Below are 21,213 nucleotides of genomic sequence, written 5' to 3'. Positions count from 1 at the left end.
CCAAAAATAAATGTTACTAATCCCGTTGAAACTCCTACAGGAATTCCATAGTGGTTCCTATGGAGAAAAGATGAGTCAGCTATAGTAGTAGCCTGACAGAAACCTCCACTGCAGAATAATCTCCTTTCCCACATCCCAGTTAGGGTAGAAGACCAAGAGATGAAAAAGGTTACAGTAGAACAAATAAATGCACCAGTACTACGGTGATAAACACAGTATACGATCCAGGAAGTATAGCTGGAACCTCTTAGCTTGCACATGCTCAATAGGCAGGAGTGTGGGCTCTGTCTTGGTATGGCAGCATCCTCTTTTCCAGAGTATCTAGGTGCCTCTTTTTGATACCCCTAAGTAGGTGAATTCATTTCTGCAGTTTGAGCTTCCAGAATGGAATACTGAAAATCAGTGATACAAGCTTTCAACTTGAGATAGTTCCTTTGCTACCGAGATCCAAAGGAGGCCAGGCATTTACTAATTAGTCTGATGTTTTAGTCAAACCACAGCATCACGAACTTTTTACTAAGGTAATGTTCGTTCTGTCAGTAGCCCTCTTTAGTTAAATACGAGGACCCATCGGCCAGGGAAGCCATTCCCAAAATAGGGTCCTTCCTCGGGTTGTACAATTAGATCATGAAATATGAAGAGTGTTCCTAGGAACCATTCCAGAAGCTAGAATGTAAAGGAACAATATTTAGCATAAAAATGGACAAGACTTTTCTGACCCAGGATAAGTGTCTCAAACTGGACAGGAAGTATAAATTCTGCAACTGTTACACCTATTTTGATGTGGGAATGTTTGTTTGAAAGCACAGAGTTTCGTGTTTACAAGCCTGAAACACTATGAGCACACATCTGTATTTATTTACTTTATATATGTACATGCTAAAAAGGGCACCTATGTATACATTCTTGTCTTAATTTAAAAATGTATCACAAAAATACCCTCTTTACAGCCGTAAAATGTAATAACGCCCACCATCAGTTAGCCAGGCAACTTAAAAAATCAAAATTCCCATCCAACAACTCCCCATTTTACAATTCTCCTTTTCCTCCATTTTCAAATGTCTGGCAAAAAAGACAAGCTTTGCAATGTGCCAGGAAGGTCCATCAGATTAAAGCTGCCTTAGACCATAGATGGGGGAGTGAAGTCCAAAGCCCTGAAGCCCTCACAAAGAATATCCTGTCAGAAGCCCTTTCTCACTTATGCCAGTGTGAATCGAAGTTGTGCACCTCAGGTGTTCTCACCTGTGGTAGTACAGCATAGAGAGAGAGGCAGTCTCTCTGATTGGTAGGGCCTTCGTCATTTGGGGGGTTTATAGGTAAAAAGTATTGCCTTTAAATTTCGTGTGGAAACCCCAGGCAGACAGAGCAGATCTTAGCTTAATATGTTAATAGTGAAGTCCATGAGACCTTCTCACACTTTTTTGCTCTCTGAAAGGAAACCAGATTCTAAAGGCTCCCAGAAATTCCTGCTGCTGACTGCCTAAGTTAGGGCCTATTGCTTATGTAATGACAGTTCAACAAGAAATCTGACTTTTGCCCCCCTGTTGAATAACTCTGATCACAGACGATAGTAACAGCTCAGGAACTGTCATGTTTTCTTGTTAATTCCCTTCCTTTAAAAATTGGGGCAGAGGAGGATAAATGTTCCATTAATCAACTCAAAATGTGAGCAGCAAGGCTCATTTTCTTACACTTACAAGACAGGCTCTGCAGTGCTTCAGTCTGGATCTGATCAGACAACCTGATTTCACGAGCTGCACTTTCTGAAGGCATGGATGAAGAGGGTAGTCTGTCAGCCATTTACATAGATGGAGATATAAGCAACACAGCACACTGACTAACCAGACAATAACTGTGCTCATTGTGTGAGAACTGCACCCCAAAACAAACACTTTTTTTCATGGCCACATCAGAAAATCAGAAGGGACTCTAGTGGGACTTATTGAAGATTCTATATGGCCATTCCATAGAAATCTCATACATTATGCATATAGATAAGAATTTGCTATAGTTGTTTTCTTGCTGACTTTTTTAAAAAAATTGAGGTATAAAGGCCAAGTAACGCTGAGTATTACCACTATGGCTGAAACATAGCTGCTTCAGTTCCCTCATGTGCCATAGACTTCCTGTGTGACTTTATGCAAGTCACTTAGAACCAGATTCAGTCCGTTTACTCACACTGAGTAGTAAATTACTCGACAAGTAGTTCCATTAACTCAGGTAAAACTGTTCATTGTGTAAGGTACTATTCAGTGTAACAGGATCACAATCTGATGATTAATCTATCTGTCTCCATTCTTGTCAGTAAAATGAGGGTAATAACACTTCCCCCTGTTGCGAAGGGCAAGGGCGGCTCCAGGCACCAGCAACCCCGTGCCTGGGGCGGCAAGCCCCGGGGGGTGGCCTGCCGGTCGCTGTGAGGGCGGCAGTCAGGCAGCCTTCGGCAGAGTGCCTGCGGGAGGTCCACCGGTCCCATGGTTTCGGCGGCAATTCGGCGGTGGGTACGCCGAAGCCGCGGGACTGGCAGATCACCCACAGAAACGCCGCCGAGACTGTGGACCGCCCGCGGGCGTGCCGCCGAAGCCCACCTGACTGCCGTGCTTGGGGCGGCAAAACACATAGAGCCGCCCCTGGCGATAGGGTGTTGAGGATAAATTTATTCATGTTCTTTTTAGGCACTCATATACCACAGCGATGGAGGCCATATAGATGCCTAGATATATTCTGTGACATAGAATGTTCTCAGCTCCTTGGCTCTGGAATCCAATAAACTGAACCTGTCAGTCTAGTGACTGAACAGAAAACAGTGAGGAAGGGAGGATACTTCGAAGTCATTAGTAATTGAAACATTGCTGGATTTTAGGAAGCACTGCACCTCCAAAACGTATGCTAGTATTTGGAACTACAATCTAATTCTTCAGATTAGGTATTTATGTGCTGTGGCTCCATAAAAGCCTGTGCATGCTCAGAAAATGCTTTTACACGGTTATCACAGCCGTGTACGTCCCCTACCTCCACCCCTTCATACAAATACCAAAAGTGCCTAGTTTACTTTCTGGATGAATAAACTGCAAAATTGAATTGAGAAAAATGAAACTGTTTTAGGCTGTGTGACTTACACATAAAAACACAAAATTCAACTCTGAATATTTGTTTGCATCCTATAATTTAAACATTGTTTTTCCCCAGTGTGTTCATAACTTGGTGTGCCAAGTATCAGTATGAAGTGAATTTTTTTTATGGATGAGTTATTATAAAGCTTTGAAAGTAGACCCTATATAATGGAGATGTTGGCAGAGCTACTTAATGGGGTGGGGCTTTAGTATCGGCATGTTGGCTGGTGGTGGCTGTTTGAGAGGGAGACAGGATACTGCAACTAAGATTGGAAGGGCACCTAAGCAAGAAGATATTTTTGCTCATACGTGAGATGTGGAAGTTGATGTTTCTGATGGAGAAGAGAGAGAGACTGAGATGGAGACAATAAATGAATCACTGTGCAATGAAAGATGTGGCCCCTCAGTCAACACTGGAGTTATTTTCCATATCTTTTCTGCCTGCAAAGATGAAGACTGTAACAAATGGCTCACAGCAGTGAGCAGGGAAGGAGATGGATTTAGAAGTATGAATATTAATTTTTTTTGAAGGGGAGTGAAGAAGGGGGAAATAGCACAGAGAGCCATTCGTTTAAAAAAGTCAGTGTTAGTTGTGTTCCCATCTGCTAGCAATGACAGATAAAAAGGGTGATTTCACAATACAGTGAGGTTCCACAGATAATTATCTGAGTTCTACACCTCTTTCAGTGGACACTGAGTTTCAGTTAGTGTCACACCTTTAGGCACTAGTAATTGTCTTCAGTTCTTAAAGGTGACCAAGTGTTGCTCTGCACAGGATTTTAAGAAGTCTTGAGTGGATTATTTTCCATCATGTCCTTCAATAAATGATTTTTTAAATTTAGCAATTTCTAAATCTGAGAGTCAGCAGCAGATTCAACAATGTCAATTCATTGCTCCCAACTGAAGATTCAAAACAACTTTTTCTGCTTCAAAGAAGACAACTTTTAAATGTGTTTGGGTTTAGCAGTGTTTGGCTCCAGCATCTTCCTGGTGACCTTCCTTGAATTACAGTTACTTTTTGAGAGGAAATGTGAAACCCACAAAATAGTGAAGATATAGAATTAGAAGATTGAGGTTCAGGCATGAAGTCAGATTGTTTTTATAGCTTTTTTTCCAATTTACATTTCCAACAATATATGTGGAATGGCTATAAAGGAAAGTGAAATAGTTTTTACAGTACTTAATTATAAATAATTACAATATTTAATAATAAGTAAATCATTTACAATCCTTTACAATATTCAGGCAATTAATAGAGTTTAGCTATTTCCTAGACCTTTCCCAAATAACTTATGTTTTAAAAGTTGTCTAAAATGCATGCATGTGATCTTCACAAAGTCATGGAGAATTTACAGAATAATATCAATTCATTTACACTTCCCTTTTTTTTGTCTTTTATTAAATACAAATAGTGGTACAGATAGTGTTAAGAATGTGACTTAGCTCAATTTATGGGCGTTCGGATATGAGTGAATTCTTCTTATTCTGACACACATTGCCTTAATATTGCATCATGGTTTTTTTTTCCCCCTTTATGAAAAGCACCTCCCCAAGTAACACTTAAAAAACCCAATATACTTGACATTTCTATATCTATATATCTATATATTTTCATCTAAGCTCAATGCTTTGCAGACATTAATGAATTAAAGCTTATAATACTTTTCTGAAGTTATGTGAGTCCAATTTACAGCTATGGAAACTGAGGTGCATAAAAATTGGGCATTCCTAAGGTCACATAGGAAGGCTATGGTAGAGCCAAGAGTAGAATGGAGAGCTTCTGAATCCCTGTCCTGTGCTTTAACCATGGTCAATCCTTTCTCATTAGTAAAACAGGGTTGATTAAAGATGGATATTTATCCTTGCACTAATTTTGGGGGGAGGGGCAAGAAAGATTGTAGTTTAATTTACTCCTGACTCAGCATGAATTATAATAGTTGACTTTTTCAAATAAATATTTTGACACTACTTTGCAACTTATTGTACTTACATAATTATGCTACGTTAATGACTATTTTACATATAAGCCAAAATAAAATAAAAAAATATGTAAACTAGAAAGTGGGGAGAAAATTCAAAATGAAATGTTGCAGTCATCTTATTGAAAATATTTAATGATATTTGTCAGGTTACAGAAATCTATATAGCACCCTTTATAAATGGTACTAAAAACTCTTTTGAAATCTCCACTGCCCCACCCTATTGTTTCAATTTATTTTTTATGTATACCTCAGCACTGAGACACTTTTTTCCATGTAGACCCATGTCATTCTGCTTTCATTTATCTGAACACTGTCAGTTTTGTTTATAAATTGAGTTAAAATACAAAATAGCTTTTAGTATAGATCTCTTATCACAGATGGGAGGAGAACACTTGCTGTAGTGAAAAGAAAGTATCTGAGATGCTACTGTTTTTTCAATAGGGCACTGTCAAGGTTATTGGACCTGACTTCAAAGTTTGCTTAGGTTTCAGATCCCAATTTTCTGGTGGTTGTTTTTTTTTTTTTTTTAGCTAATTTTTGTGGAGTCTGGAAGTGTAACAATGCAAACGGAAACAATTTAACTCTGTATAAACCTCAGTATGTGCATGCCTAGATGGCAAAAGGAGATAGTGTAATGCTGGGGTTTAGATTTCAGATGCTTTTTTTTAATGTTCCTGTAAAAAATATATTTTTACAAAACTTGCCAGCAAGTGATTGATAACAAGGTCTAATCATTTTGATATTTTGAGAAATATAGTTGTTTTAAACAGATGATACAGAATTTATTTTTAAAATGTATTGTGCTTATACAGTTAATGGCTTTTATTTCCATAATGTTTTTTACTACATAATTATACATCTTAATTACGTAATTACCATCATAATTATTATGTAATTACATGTAGTTCCACTAATTACAAAATCAGGAAGTGTAATTATCTAGTAAAAACTTTCTGAAATCTTATTTATTCACTAGAGATTATTTAAAAGACCAACCAGTGACCTATTGGTACTAGTGTCTACTGTTATATATGACACCCAGGTTCAATTCCTAGACTCTTTCTCCCACTGCCAATAAGATAGGGAAAGCTGCAGAAAGAGTCTTTCATTTTCTGTCAGTGTAAGTGTAAATGCTACCCACCACCTGTGGATGACAAAGAAATTGTGTTGATATGTTCTGAAGGTTGTTTTGTACCCTCCTTCTATTAGATTAGTAGTGCATATATATCCTTTGTTACTAAAATCAAATGGCCACAAGGACTATGACACCTTAAACTGGAACTTTTAATAATTGGAAGCAAGTTAAAAGTTGAAATAATCAGATAAATGTGGAGCTTAGAACAAGATAATTTTGTTTTGAATATACCAGGTAAACTGGTATCATGTCACTAATATGAGTCCAAAAATCATTACAAAAATATAACTTGTGTAACCAAGGCAAACTTGCTGTACAGCACCACCTGTAAACACTGAGATTATACGTTAGAATCAGTCTTCCAGAGCATTCCTGTAACTTTTTGACCCATTTGGGTAAGGACTTTCATTCATTTCACTTGCAAATTTACCTATACCTATCATCCATTCAAATTTGGTGTTCCTTCATTTTACAATTGAAAATTATTTACGTTAGAAATAATCATGAAACTGAGGATATAGAATGTTACTTTCATTAACTCCCACATTTTTCTGTGTCTGGCATTTTGGGACTTTCTGCTTATGGAGTCTGGTCTCAGTCAGAAATATAATAAGTGAAATATGTGTCTGCTTATGGCTGTGTATATATATGGGGTGAAATCTTGACTCCATTGAAGTTAATGGCAAAATTCTCATTGACTTCTCTGGGACTAGTATTTCATCCATGGTCTATCACTGTTTTTTCAGGTTCATCATTTTGTTTCCTAGTATTGCTGTATTTTAATGTCTGATGTTTGATGACACTTTCTATTACTTGTAATTAATTTATATAATTGGATAATAATACAATTTGAAACAAAAAATAGGTTGTAGTTCAGACAGTAACTTTTAATTTTTTTGATTGTTAAAATTTCGTGCTTACATTTGATTAAAATGGAGTGGAAAACCACTCACATCTATACAGTAAATAAATATATAACCTTTGGTAGACTAAATAAAAAGAATATTATAAAGTCCTACTTAATTCCTGGATGTATCATTCAGCAAACCTGTGACATTAATCAAAATAACATCAGAAATACAAGGCTTAGTCTTACATTCACCATGACAGCAAATATATATTAAATATATGTCAAAATATTGGTGTAAAGTGAAGCTCCAAAGAGAAAAATACATTCAGTAACACAGGGGAAAAAACAATTTGAGCCTGGGAGAAGGGTATTGCAGGAAAATAAATAATTAGAATTTAGTATGGACCAATAAAAAGGGACAAAGAATCTCTGTGGCAGAAGGGAAATGGTACTAAGTGTCAGGAATATTAAATCAATGTTATTTTTGTGGAATTGTCCTGCACATTATAGACATTCTGGGTGGAGGGGGGTTGTGTGTATGTATCTTTTATATAAACTTCCTGCACTGACTAGAATGACTCGTCCCCATAGAAATTTTACCAGCCATTTTAAATGTATGTACCAACTCACCTTATTTTAATTCTCAAATTGAGTTTTAAACATAAAGGGTTATATCCTCAGGTGATATAAATTTGCGTAATTCTACTGACATTAAATGCAGGTACATTAATTTACATAAGCTCAGCTTCTCTTTTTGGGTCAGATCCTATTTTCAAATCAGTTTCTTAAACTTCCCAAACAGGACTTTATTGACTGTTAAAACTAAAGTATACATTAATTATTGTTGTAAGCAGAGTTTAAAAACTAAATGCGTTTTTTGTCGCTAAGTCAGATTTTAGTTTTATTTTGTTTATGGCAGTAGCCTTGAAAAAACAATAATAATCACACTTGAGAAAATTCATACAGTCTATATATTCTAAACAGAAAAAATTTACATTTTCAAAGACATGGTGAAGCTTGTTTATCTTTTTTTTTTTTTTTTTTCCCTAAAGCATGTATGACTGAAAACTAAGATATAGCCCACCTCAAGGTGTTGAGGGATATGTATGTAATAGCTTGGCAATACAGAAAGAGATTTTTTATTATTATTTTATTCTCTGGCAAACATGAGAATTTTTTAATTAATTGGTATAGGTTTTGTGAATTATGCATGATCCGTTGATTAAAAAAAATAGCATAAGACAACTGAGCATCTGAATGCAATTTTAAATTGATTTATTGAAATGTTCTTATTGGAATTTATACTACAGTGTGATGCTCATCTGTTTAACACAGTAGAGGCAAGGTAGTGTACAATGGAGAAAATTGTGTTTTTCTATAAAAATAAAAAATAAACCAAAAACATTTTTAGAGATTTTATTGCTATGAAAGTGAAATATGCATATGAAACGTACAGTGGGCATATGCTGAATAAAAGTTCTCAAGGAGTCAATATCCCCCAGTCTTGACTTGTAATCCACCTACTATTTCAGTCTGTAGCCGGTCTAACCAAAGAACGAGTTGTCCTATGTGATGTGATGGTTTTATGATGTAAACAAAGAAAGGTGAATGACTAGGATATATGTAGGGTACCCAACACCAGACTTGGGACAAATGAATCCCTGGTCTAATTCCATTGGCTTCCAGGGATGAATTAGACTGCTTGCCATTTGTAACTTGGTTGAAGATCTGCTCCCAGATCTTCAGGATGAAAGGTTAGTGGGGTAATTCTCTCTGTTGCTTAGCCCCCTTCTGTATTTTTTTTTTTTTTTTAAACCAGTGGAAGCTCCTTTGCAAGAAGTTGATTTGATCCTGCCAGGATTACAACTGTCAAATCAATATCAAAATGTTTTCCCACCTTAAATAATTTAACTCAGAATATAATAATGTAATTATTTTGACATGAAAACGTTACATACTGTAGTATTTCCACTTATCTTAAAACAGACGTTTTCACTTTACAAGAGATGCATGCAATAAGACAAAACAAAAAATGAATAAAAGGGAGTGAGTGACAGACTGAGCTACTTTGTTTAGAGGATAAAAACAAATAAAATCCTATTAGTGTCAAATATTATGAACTTAGAATTAAAATGTTCCGCTATTTATAGGGCTGTTTCATATATTTTATATAACAGTAGGTGGGTGCATAAATGTCTAACACATGAAACTAGCAACATGTTTATCAGGTGAATATTTTCTGTTTGAAATGGTGAGTTCATGGTGGAGTGGAAAAGGGACGTTAGTAGAAATTGTTCGTATGTTGCATTATGTTGTGTAAAGTACATATGTCACATTACATATATTTTCCTTCCAAAATCCTACTTTTTCATTTGTGAAACAGAATGGTTGTGTTTGCTTTTTGCTAAGACTTAAATAGTTCAGAACATTTTTATTAAAAATTAGCTAAGGCAAAAGACCAAAATAAGTCTCATTAATGCAATATAATTACTAACAGAAAGCTATTATGCTTTTGAGCACCTATTAAGTGGCTACCAATAATTACTAATTGTTTTAATCTCTTCCAGTGTTTTTTGTAGGGGCAGGGGGAGAGGTTTTTATATTTGATATCTTGTCCATGACTTATTGGGGTTGTAGGTTGATTAAGTGTACAAGTTGATGATAAATCAACTTGATACACCATATAATTGTGATCTATGAAATGTTACTTGTGTAAAAAAGTAGTGACTGTTGGTTTCTTGGCCTGCATTACAGGGGGGAATATATATACATAGTTTTTCAGATTTTGCTTATGTGGGTGTCTGAAATTTAAATACGTAAGTTAGTGGATAGTGAATCACAGAAGGTTTAGTTCTCTTCATATATGCATATTCCTTATTAGGATTCTTATCTGAATCTTTTTTTGAGAGAGAGAGCTTGACTGGACATCTGAGAACTGACTTTTTTTTATCATCATTATTATTATTTATTATTACTTAAAGTTTCACTCTTTCCTGGTTTCAGCCAGATTTAAAATACCACACAAATAGCCATTGTCTCTGTGCTTCCAGAAAAAATAGGAAGAGTAAGTCAACACAGAATTTTAAAGAAAGGTCTCTGAGCCTTTTTGAGCTTAAACTAGGATGTGAGTTGAGTTTATTTTCAGTTTTTGAGGAAAGTTTTAGGTTAGTTCAGTTTTTTCCAGAATTAATTTGGATTACTGGGTCAGATTATTTAAATATGGCAATTTCCATATTATTCTGGCTTTATTATCCCATCTCCCATCTATGCCTTGCTGCTCTGGGAAGAGGTTTGCTTTTTGTGCCCAACCCCAGTTACTGTCTTAGTGCTTTAGGTTTCTGAAGGAGAAGCAAAAGTCCTTGACTACTTCTTCCAGTAGTGCACCCATGGGTGCTCCACTTCAGATGATCATGCGCGCCACGACCTTTAATCAGAGTTATTCATTAGCAGCAGGGGCAGCTCTATGTATTTTGCCGCCCAAAGCACAGCAGGCAGGCGGCTTTTGGCGGCGCGCCTGCAGGTGGTCTGCTGGTCACGCAGATTTGGCGGCATGCCTGTGGGTGGTCCGCCAGTGCCGTGCCATCGGCATCCCTGCCGCTGAATTGCAGCCGAAGCCGCGGGACCGGCGGACCTCCCACAGGCATGCCACTGAAAGCTGCCTGCCTGCCGCCCCCCGCAGCTTGCCGCCCCAAGCACGTGCTTGCTGCACTGGTGCCTGGAGCCGCCCCTGATTAGCAGTGTCCATTTGGCCTGCACATACACTGCTTACCTCATGCCTCAGACCGTGGCTATATAAGGTTGTGCGGGCAAACTATATTCAATTCCTTCTCAATTGCCTCAGCCTGAGAAGTAGCCTAGTATGCCTTAGATCAGTGGTTCTCAAACTTTTTTACTGGTGACCCCTTTCACATAGCAAGCCTCTGAGTACGGTCCCCCTTATAAATTAAAAACACTTTTTTATATATTTAACACCATTATAAATGCTGGAGGCAAAGCGGGGTTTGGGGTGGAGGCTGACAGCTTGCGACCCCCCATGTAATAACTTCGTGATCACCTGAAGGGATGCGACCCCCAGTTTGAGAACCCCTGCCTTAGATGCTTGCTGAGTTCATTTATTTAGTTTACTTAATTAGTTTTAAGTAGTTAGTTACTGGCTACTGAAAGATTGTTTTATTTCCTTCAAGGAAATCCCTCTTGTGAGGAGCATGCCCAGTTCACTGGGGTTTAAACGTTGCCTCACGTGTAAAGAGGCTAGCTTGGTCAAACTCTTTAAATGGGTTTGCTGCCTGCACTTCCCACAGCAGTGTAACATCTATTTGGCCTTCAAATCCAGGGCCCAGAAGAACCAGGCAATCAAGTTGTGACTGTAAATGATGGAGTAGTCTCTTTGGAGCCAGATCAAAAGACCCCCCCCTGTATATCAGTCCCTGGGGGTTAGTAGTGTCCCTTAAACCTCAGTGCAACACTCTCCTAGAAAGAGAAAAGCCTCAGAGACCTCCTTTTAAAGATCCTAAGAAGAGGCATTTCAATTGTTCTTCAAGTAGTATCCCTATGGGTGCTCCACTCCAGGTGTACATGTGCTTCTCAAGCCCTTGATTTCTAGCTAGCTGTACCTATTTGGCCCATGCAGGCATCCTATGCCTTCTCATAGCAGAAACCAAGCTCTATATAGGGGTGTGTGGATGAGCCACCATCAGTTCCTTTTCTACTGCCTCAGCCCGAGAGAGAACACTAGCAAATCTGCCTAGCATATACGCAGACTTTCTCCATTTTTTTTCTATTAACGCTAGTTAGTTTACTGTTATTAGTGTTTGTATAGTTAGTTGGTTTAGCCAAGAGGACTGCGTTTCCTCTCTTCTCCCAAGGAGTCTTGTCTTTCCCTGGCAAGGCGTGCCTAACTCTCCAAGATTCAAACATTGCCTCTCCTGCCAGAAGGTTATACTGGTGAGTGACAGACACTCCAAGTGTTTCCCTTGCTTGGGAGAGTCCCATATCTCCCAGAAGTACTCCACCTGTTTAGCCCTTAAGTCCAGGACTAGGAAGAACAGGGAGATAAAGTTCAGACTGTTGACAGTGGAACGTTCCCTGCAACCACCCTCTAAGCCAGGTCAGGAGATTCTCCTCTGCTCTCCTCCCTCCCTCCCTCCCCCATTCCCCCCGTACATCCAGCATCCCGTCCATCTCAGGGCATGCTTCTCCTAAGAAAGAGAAGCCTTTGGCGCACCCTGGGAAGACTTCCCAAAAGAGCACGGACTTTAAGGAGCCAGCTCCAAAAAAGACCCATGTCCCTGTTGAATCCCTCAGTCTCCAAGTGTACAATGAGGCCAAAGACTCTTCCCTTGATACCAGCAGGCCCACGAAGCCCCATAGCTCCAAGTAGAGGAAACACGGCTCTGGTAGGGCACCTCTACCTTCTACTAGTAAGGAGAAATTCAGGGTACCATCAAGCTCAGCCCCGTCATCAGCACTGTAGCATTCCCCTCGGTCGTTGGTGCTATCATGCGTCTTAACCCAGCCATCGTTACTGATGCAAGTAGCTCAGCTGGGTGTGCCTGTGCAAGTGATACTCTTGGTACTGAGCAAGCATTGGTGTTTGACAAGGCCTGTGGAACACTCAGCGTTATTAGTATTGTTAGCTGCAACCATGGCGACTTTGACTAAGGTGTCAGTACTTGTGTCCTTTCCTCAGGAGTTCCAATACTTGAGGGATCTCTTGGTATCGAATGAACCAGAGTCCCTGTTGCTCTCAGGTACCAAGCGTCTCAGGATACCGATTCCTCAGTCTTTGAGTGGCCTCTCCCTGGCATAGGACTCTCCTTTGTCCTCATTGGTTGCCCCCCTATAGGAGGATGTGGAGGAGGAGGAAGAGCACTCCCAGTCAGGCTCCTTGATTTCTGTTAGGGGTTCTCCTACATACCTCTTCAGGAATCTGCCCTTGCGCAGGGAGGACTTATTGCACATCAATCATGGTGGAACCACCCTGTATGCCATCCCCACTCTCTTATGCAATGGGACCCATAGGCTGCCTATCGACAACAGCTCAGTAAGCCACCAGTACTGTCCATTGTGGAGACCAGAGTTCCACAACCTTCTTCTGCCCTTCTAAGGAAAAGATGTTTGAGGAGTTGGAGGCTAGGGCAGATGAGGAATTTACCCCTGAAACTACCATTTCATTATTGACCCCTCCTTCCATCGCTGATGACTTCAGACAATTCCAGGACATCAGTAGAAGGGTAACGGACACTCTGCAAATCCCTCTGGAGGAGGTCAAAGACCAGCAGCACAGGCTGCTTGATATTTCACAGTAAGCAACACCCTTCAGAGGGTGCTCCCCATTAATTAGGCTTTCCTGGATCCAGCTAAGACAGTATGACAGACTCTGGCAACTATTCAACCAATGTGCAAAAGGACTGACCAGAAGTATAATGTACCCCCAAAGGACTGTGACTTTTTGTTTTCCCATCCCCCACCTAACTCATGGTAAATGCTGTGAACGAGTGGGTAGACAGCACTTTTCCGCTATGACAAGGAGCAAAAGCAATTGGACCTCTTTGTATGAAAATCTTACTTGTCCACAAACCTGCAGTTCCGGATTGTGAACTATCAGGCAGTCATGGCTACATACAGCTTTACTAATTACAATAAGCTCATGGCCTTTATTGAACATCTCCAACATGACTGCAGGGAACAATTCTAGTCTATTGTTGCAGGGAGTCAGCTGTTGGACAGAACAGCTCTCAAAGCATCCGTGATGCTGTAGATACTGCTGCCAAATCCATCTCCATGGTGGTAGTTATACGCAGGGTGTCCATGCCCCAGCTTTCAGGGTTACTGAGAGAGGTCCAAAACACAGTAGAGGACCTCCCCTTTGGTCACAAACTCTTCTCGGCAATCACAAATGACTCCCTGCACACACTTAAGGACTCCAGGGCCACCCATTTTTCCTTGGGTATTTATATAAGAAGCACTTCAGTAGGTCACAGACTGTCCAGAGATCAAGCCCTGCTCAGTTCCAGGGGTGTCAGAGACCTGCAGAACCCGCCAGGAAGAGAGACAGGTTTCAGAGGAATAGGACTGTCCAACTGCCCTCCACAACCACCCAGGTGTCATCTAACCAGCAGTTTCGATGGGTCGCTCAAGGGTTTGAATCCTCTCGTTCCACCCTTTAGCCCACCTCCCTGCCTTTGGGGATTGCCTTGTCCATTTCTACCTGCCTTGGGAGTAGATCACCACGAAGCAATGGGTCTTGAAAGTCATAACCTTGGGGTACACCATCCAGTTTTTGATACTCCCTCCCTTCCATCCTCCATCCCATCCCTCGTCAGAGACCCTCTGGTGAACTTCTACTAAGGCAGGAGTGAACTTTCTCCTCCAGCTCGGAGCAGTAGAGCTGGTCCCTTCCACTTATAGGGGGAGGGAGTTCTACTTGAAATACTTCCTAATAGAGTCCTGTGCGGGACTGTTTTTAATCCCACTCCTGTCCCACCTCACAATACCCATTGTCACTCCAACTCGCTCCTGCTATTATGGCAGCAGTCCTGTGGGATCCCAGTCATCCTGCAGGGCTCTACACTAGTCCCACAGAGGGCTCTACTTCCTAGTACCGAAAAAGGACAGAGATGGGAGGCTGATCTTAAATCTAAAACAACTGAACAAGTTTGTGATGCCTCAGAAGTTCAGGATGGTGACTAACAACTATAATTCCTGCTCCAGAGGAAGGGAATTGGTTTTTGTCCCTCGACCTACAAGACACTTACTTCCATATGGCCATACACCCATTGCACAGGAAATACCTACAATTCACTGTGAGCCAACATCATCTCCAGTACAGATTGTGCTTCCCTTAAGTCTATCTCCAGCTCCAAGGGTGTTCTCAAGGTTCCTAGCAATAATGGCAGCTCACCTTTGGCAGGAAGCAATTCTCATCTTCCCATACCATGATGACTTTCTTCTCAAAGGCCAGTCTTTCAAGGCAGTGTTGTCATCCACTCAGAAGGGACTTGCTCTGTTCCAAGAGTTAGACCTACAGCTGAATGTAAAGAAACCCACTTGAGTACTAGTGCAGGGAATTCAGTTTATAGGGATGTACTTGGACTCAGTGACAGCCAGAACATATCTTCTTTTAGATAGATTTGTGATTCTGCCAGGACTAGTAGGGACGATTCATGGAAGCCCTGGGAAATCAATAAGGAACTGTCTTCAACTCCTTGGCTATATGGCAGCATGAACCTTTGTGACCAGTCTTGCCTCTGTTGCATCCAAGGTTGGTTGAGAACTGCATACTGTCGGACCAAGGACAACTTGGACAGGCAGGTGGCATGTAAAGAACTCCCTGAACTGGTGGAAGGAGCAGCTCCACATCTATTGGGCATCCCTTTCTGCCACCCAACCCTGTTAGTGACTCTAACAGCCGATGCATCCTTGTTAGGGTGGGGAGCCCACCTCGGTACCCTCACAGTTCAGGGCAAGTGGATGCCCTAGGAAACCAGTCTCCACATCAACCTGTTGTATCCTGCTCTATGAAGGTGCAGCAGGTGTTATTACACAGCAGAAAAACATCAACCCGCACTTCTTACCTGCAGAAATGGAAGAGATTTGCCCACTGGCACTGTCATCGCTATCTCTGGCCTTAGTTGATTCCCCTTTCTGTTATCATGGGTTACTTGCTGAATCTGAAGACATCCGGGGTATCCATCAGCTCGGTTAAGGTACACCTGGCTGCTATATCAATTTTTAATCCCCGGGTCTGAGTAATCTCTTCCCCACTTCGCACCCCACCCCTTCCTGGGACCTCAGGCTGGTTCTCAGCTACCTCGTAAGATCTCCATCTGAACCAGTGGCTACCTGCTCCCTTCTTCAGTTGTCTGTGGAGATGGCCTTCCTAGTTGCCATCAGGTCAGCCCGTAGGTGTGGGGAAATTGGTTTGGAACTTTGATGGCAGATCCCACCTTTATCACGTTCTTTCATGATAAGGTCTCTTTATGTTCATATTCTAGGTTCCTACCCAATGTTACATCAGATTTTCATCTTAACCAATCTATCTATCTACTGGTATTTTTTCCAAAACCTCTCAGTTCTCAGCAGGAATCCTACTTCCATATCTTGGATGGTAGAAGGGTCTAAACCTTCTACTTTAATAGGAATAAGCAGTTTAGGAGATTGGCTAGACTCTTCATATCCTTTGCGGATCTAAGGGGGACCGCATTTCTGCCCAAAGACTTTTGAAATGGATATCTGGTTGTATCTACACCTGTTATGCATCTGCAGGTGCTCAGCCCCCAAGGGGTGAGAGCTTATTCAGCTAGATTGGAAGCAACATCTGCTGTATTTTTTAAGAATATCTCAGTTTCTTAGATATGTAGAGCTGCTTTTCCTGGTCTTCAATCCATATGCTTTCCAAAGCACAATGCCCTCCTCTATGCAGTCAGGTCCAATGTGGTACTTGGCTCAGCAGTACTATCTTTGGTTCTGGACTCTGTTCCGAAGTTCCCTCCTCCTTCTGGGGATACTGTTCAGAAGTCTCCTGGAGTGGGACACCCATAGGGACACCACTCAAAGAAGAAGATAATGTTACTTACCCTGTGCAGTAATTGTAGTTCTTTGAGATGTGTGTCCCTGTGGAGTGGAGCACGCATAGGGAGGCACATCTCAAAGAACTATAGTTACTGCCTAGGGTGAGTAATATTTCCTTTTCCTCCTTCACCTCGAAAAGACCTGGCTCTCCAACCAGGTCAACAGCCTGCAAGACCTCTTCCTTGAGGCCTGGTACTTTAGAGGTTAGGGGTGCCTCATGTACCAGCGAGGCAGGAAAAGCTCAAAAGGCAAATATGGCTCGGAGAAGGCTCCGGTGTGGTCTAGCAGAGATGGTCAGAGCAGACACAGGAGGTCCAGTCTGTCAGACTTAACCTCTCTCTCGGTACCCTTATTGAGCTCTTTGGTAATGTGTAAGTCTAAGCCTGCATCTACATCAGTGCCGCCTGTGAAGTCTGAAAACCACTGCTATCATCCTGCAGAGACAAGCGTACCCGTCCGTCCATGCTGCAGCCTCACATGGTGCCGTAGGACTTTAGGTATCCGAAAGACTTATTGGTGACTGCTGAACCACAGTCTCCATTGCTGGCATCTCTCAGTAACAAGAACCTCTCAGTCTCCGGACCCTTATATATTCCCAGTACTGTCACTTCCCTTTTCAATTGGATCTCCCTGATAGAGGAAGAAGAGGATGATCATGGAGACCTCCCGTCAATATATTTCTTAATCTTAGCCAATCTATTTCTGTTCAGAGACTCTCCTGTGTACCTATATACAAACTCCTTTCTCAGAGAGATAGGGAAGATGTCTGGGAACCTCATCACTCCAGCGACATTCTATATAAACAGATAGGGTGGTGCTCGCTCCTCTCTCCTATGCCAGGAAGCCCTCAAACTGTGAGACTTCTGCATTGCCCACTCAATACATCTAGAGGCATTGTACCTCAGAATGAGCTGGCCGATCATCTCAGCATGTCCTTTCACAATCACGAGTGGTCCCTCCGCCCAGATATCATGATCAACATCTTCCAATGTTGGGGATTTCCCCATTCAGAACATACAGTTTATAGGGGCATCCCTAGATTCCTTGGCCTCCAGGGTCTTTCTTCCCATGGACAGATTCATGACACTATCAAATTTATCACAGCTATTCAAGGGAACCCCCAGACTTCAATCAGAAACTGTCTTCAACTTCTAGGTCACATGATGGCTTGCACTTTTTTGACAGAGCATGTAAGATTACACCTTCACTATTTCCAGGGGTGGCTCAAATCAGTTTACTTGCCGAACAGGCAGCCTAGACAAAGAGGCGTCAGTTCCTCAACAGGTCAGATGCTCCCTGGACTAGTGGAAGGTTCATTGAAAAGTAGGGGTGAGGGTCCCCTTCCTCCAACCAACGCTAATGATAATTGTAATCATGGATGCATCTCTATTAGGATGGGTTGTGCAACTCAATGTTCTAACAGTACAAAGCAGATGGTCACCCTAAGAGATCCGTATTAACCCGTTGGCGCTCAGAGCGGTCAGAAATGCCTACCTTCACTTTCTGCCTCTCCTCAGATACAGGTCTATCAAAGTCATGACACACAATATAGCCTGCATGTCCTATATCAGTCGGCGGGGAGGAGCGAGGTCCTCTTCCCTCTGTGCTGAAGCAATAAAGTTATGGAACTAGTGCATAAAACATTGCATAAGAATTTCAGCAGTGTATCACCTGATCAGGCAAAATGTCAAAGCCGACACTCTCAGCAGGTGTTTTTTCCAAGAGTACAAATGGAAGTTGCATTCCCAGATTCTTGTTGGCATATTTCAGACTTGGGGATTTCCAGAAGTGGACTTCTTTGCAATAACTACAAACACAAAATGCTGTCTATTTTGTTCAAGGATTGGAGTCTAGGTCACAATCCCTTGAAGGACTCCTTCCTCCTCACTTGGAGAAAGAAGCTGTTTTATCCATTTCCCCCAACGCTTCTGATTCTCAAAGTTGTGAGCAAAATCAGACAGGATAAGACCAGAGTTATTGTAATCGCCCCAACATGGTTGAGGTAGGCATGAGTTCCTTACCTGTTGTGCCTAAATCTTTGTCCAGCAATAAATCTTCCAATCACTCCTCTTTCAGGATGGTGGTCGCCAGCTACCTACCAATCTGAGCATTCTCAGATGTGGCTCCTTGACGATCCGTGGAATTAGTCAGTCTGTTCTGCAAAGGTGCAACGGATATTATTAAGTAGTAGGAAAGATTCTACCAGAAACCGTTACTTTCAAAAGTGGAGATGATTTACTCATTGGGGGGAACTCCAGAATACTGTCCCAAATCTACCTTGCTTATTCTTGTTCTGGAATACCTGCTTCAACTAAAGAAAGCGGGTCTATCACTTAGCTCTCTTAAAGTTCATTTGGCTTCATTAACAGCTTTTCACATCTCTATTGAGGGGATTCTGGCTGTTTACTTACCCTACAACTGATTGCTTTTGCGATCCCTCGATTTGAGGATTATCTCTATCATGGATTTACATATGAGTCCTAAGATGACTCAGCAGTCCAATCCTGGAACCGCAGATCCGCCCGCAATTGGTACAGACATTTTGTGGCAGGCCACCTGCCTGCTGGGAGAAAGTTCGTTCTTTTTCTTTCTTTCTTTTTCTCTCTCTCTTTTCAGCTTCGAGGGCAAGGCACTTCTCCTCGAAGCGGGCCACTGCCTGATGGAGGATATGGCACCATTAGGGTCGGTTGGTGGCTTGCTCCTCCCAGCTTGTGATGTCCATATCAGTTTTCTTAAGATATGCTTTCAGTGGGTCTTTGTAGCATTTCCTCTGACCACCACGGGATCTCTGACCATGGGTGAGCTGAGAGTAGAGGACTTGTTTTGGGAGGCGAGAGTCTGGCATACGCACACAATGTCCAGCCCAGCAAAGTTGGTGCATGAGGATCATTGCCTCAATGCTGGTGACATTGGCTTCAGCGAGGATGATGGTGTTAGTGCGGCAATCTTGCCACTTGACGTGAAGGATCTTCCAAAGGCATCATTGTGATACCTCTCCAGACTCTTGAAGTGCTGTCGATAGTTCACCCAGATTTCCCATCCATAGAGGAGTGTAGGAACAACAATAGTCTTATAGACCTGTGTAGTAGATTGCAGACTCACCGGCGAGGCACCTCCTCCTGGTCGTCCGGGAATTAGCTCAGTTCCAGCCTCGGAGCGCCCCCTTCTGGCCAGTGTCTCTCCTGTCTCAGGCCCCCATGTCCCTCCTGGACCCTGGTGTCCTCTTATCTTGGGGTGCTCAGCAGTGCCCCACACTCTGGGTCTCCCTTCCCAGCGGAACCCCCAACCCTCTAACCCCACCTTGCCTCAGTGGCTACTGCCAGTCGTCATCTAGCCCCCTTTTCCCGGGGCAGACTGCAGTCTGTAATGACACTCATCACTGGCAAGGGGGATGGACCTGCTGCCTTTGCCTATCCCCAGGCTGCACCTCTGCAGCCCCAGTACCTTTACCAAGGCCTCAGCCTGTGGAGTTGCCAGGCTGGAGCTCCCCAGCTCCTCTTGCCCTTCCCCAGCACTGTTCTGCCCCCTGTGCTCCCAGGCAGCTAAGTCCTTCTCTCTCCAAGGCTGGAGACTCTGACCCAGCTCCTCCCTTAACCCTTCTTATCAGGGCCTGGTGTGGTCCCAGCTGTGGCCGCTTCTCCAATCAGCCTATCTTTTCTCCCAGGAGCGGGGTAACTGCCCCACTACAACCTGGATCTTGGTGGTCTGCCATAGGTCATGGTCCATGAAAACGCATCAGAACAGTTTCCCAAAGGAAGCACTTGCGCACTGGATCTTGTGCTGGATCCCATTGTCGATTTTTGCATTTTGAGAAAGTTGGCTACCGAGGTAGCAGAAGTGCTCGACTGTCTCCAAAGCCTGACCCTCAACGGTGATTTGTGCTGGATCATGTGCAAGGCCTGAAGCAGGTTGATAGAGCACTTTAGTCTTCTCAGTATTAAGTGAGAGTCCCAGGCTTCGGTAAGCTTGTGCAAGAAAATCCAGTATGGACTAAAGGTCATTCTCAGTCTGTGCGAGGATGACACAGTTGTTAGCATACTGAAGATCAGTAATGGACACCCTGAAGACTTTAGAGTTCGAGCAGAGACGTCAAAGATTAAAGAGCCGCCCATCCATTCTGTATTAAATGTCAGCTCCATTGGGGAGGTGATCTTTAACGAGAACCAAAATGACTGCTAAACGGTTGGAGAAAAGGGTTGGGGCAATAAAGCATTCTTGCTTAACCCCAGTTTTGATAATGAAAAATTCTGTCTGAAGACAGAGAACCATGGCAGTCATCTGATCATGGAGAAGCCTAAGGACCTTAATAAATTTTGGAGGGTAGCCAAATCTGGCTAGCACCTTCCACGGGGCTTCGCGACTGACAGAGTCAAAGGCCTTTGTCAAATTGATGAAGGCCATGTACAGGTCCTGATTTTGCTCCCGAGACTTTTCCTGGGTTTGATAGGCAACAAAATCATGTCGGTTGTCCTGTGGGATGGTCTAAAACCACACTGAGATTCCGGCAATATTCTCTCAGCAAGGGGAAGTAATCGGTTTAAGAGGATACAGGCAAGAATT

General features: G+C 42.2%; 1 protein-coding gene and 1 long non-coding RNA gene across 2 annotated transcripts in view; one reads left to right on the top strand and one right to left on the bottom strand.

The window, feature by feature from the left end:
- POLA1 (DNA polymerase alpha 1, catalytic subunit) overlaps window positions 1–21,213 on the top strand; it is a 335,012-nt gene that overhangs the window by 277,284 nt on the left and 36,515 nt on the right. The window lies entirely within an intron of this gene.
- LOC117868744 lies at window positions 13,859–15,737 on the bottom strand. The gene is made up of 3 exons (XR_004643711.1): window positions 15,657–15,737; window positions 14,984–15,109; window positions 13,859–14,109 (listed from the first exon to the last, which is right to left on the bottom strand). It is a non-coding gene; the product is annotated as an uncharacterized LOC117868744 (long non-coding RNA).

Source organism: Trachemys scripta, chromosome 1 (genome assembly GCF_013100865.1).
Source record: "Trachemys scripta elegans isolate TJP31775 chromosome 1, CAS_Tse_1.0, whole genome shotgun sequence".
In the NCBI taxonomy this organism is placed as follows: domain Eukaryota; kingdom Metazoa; phylum Chordata; order Testudines; family Emydidae; genus Trachemys; species Trachemys scripta.
The sequence above is the reverse complement of the archived record's forward strand: the minus strand, read 5'-3'. Positions and strand labels throughout refer to the sequence as shown.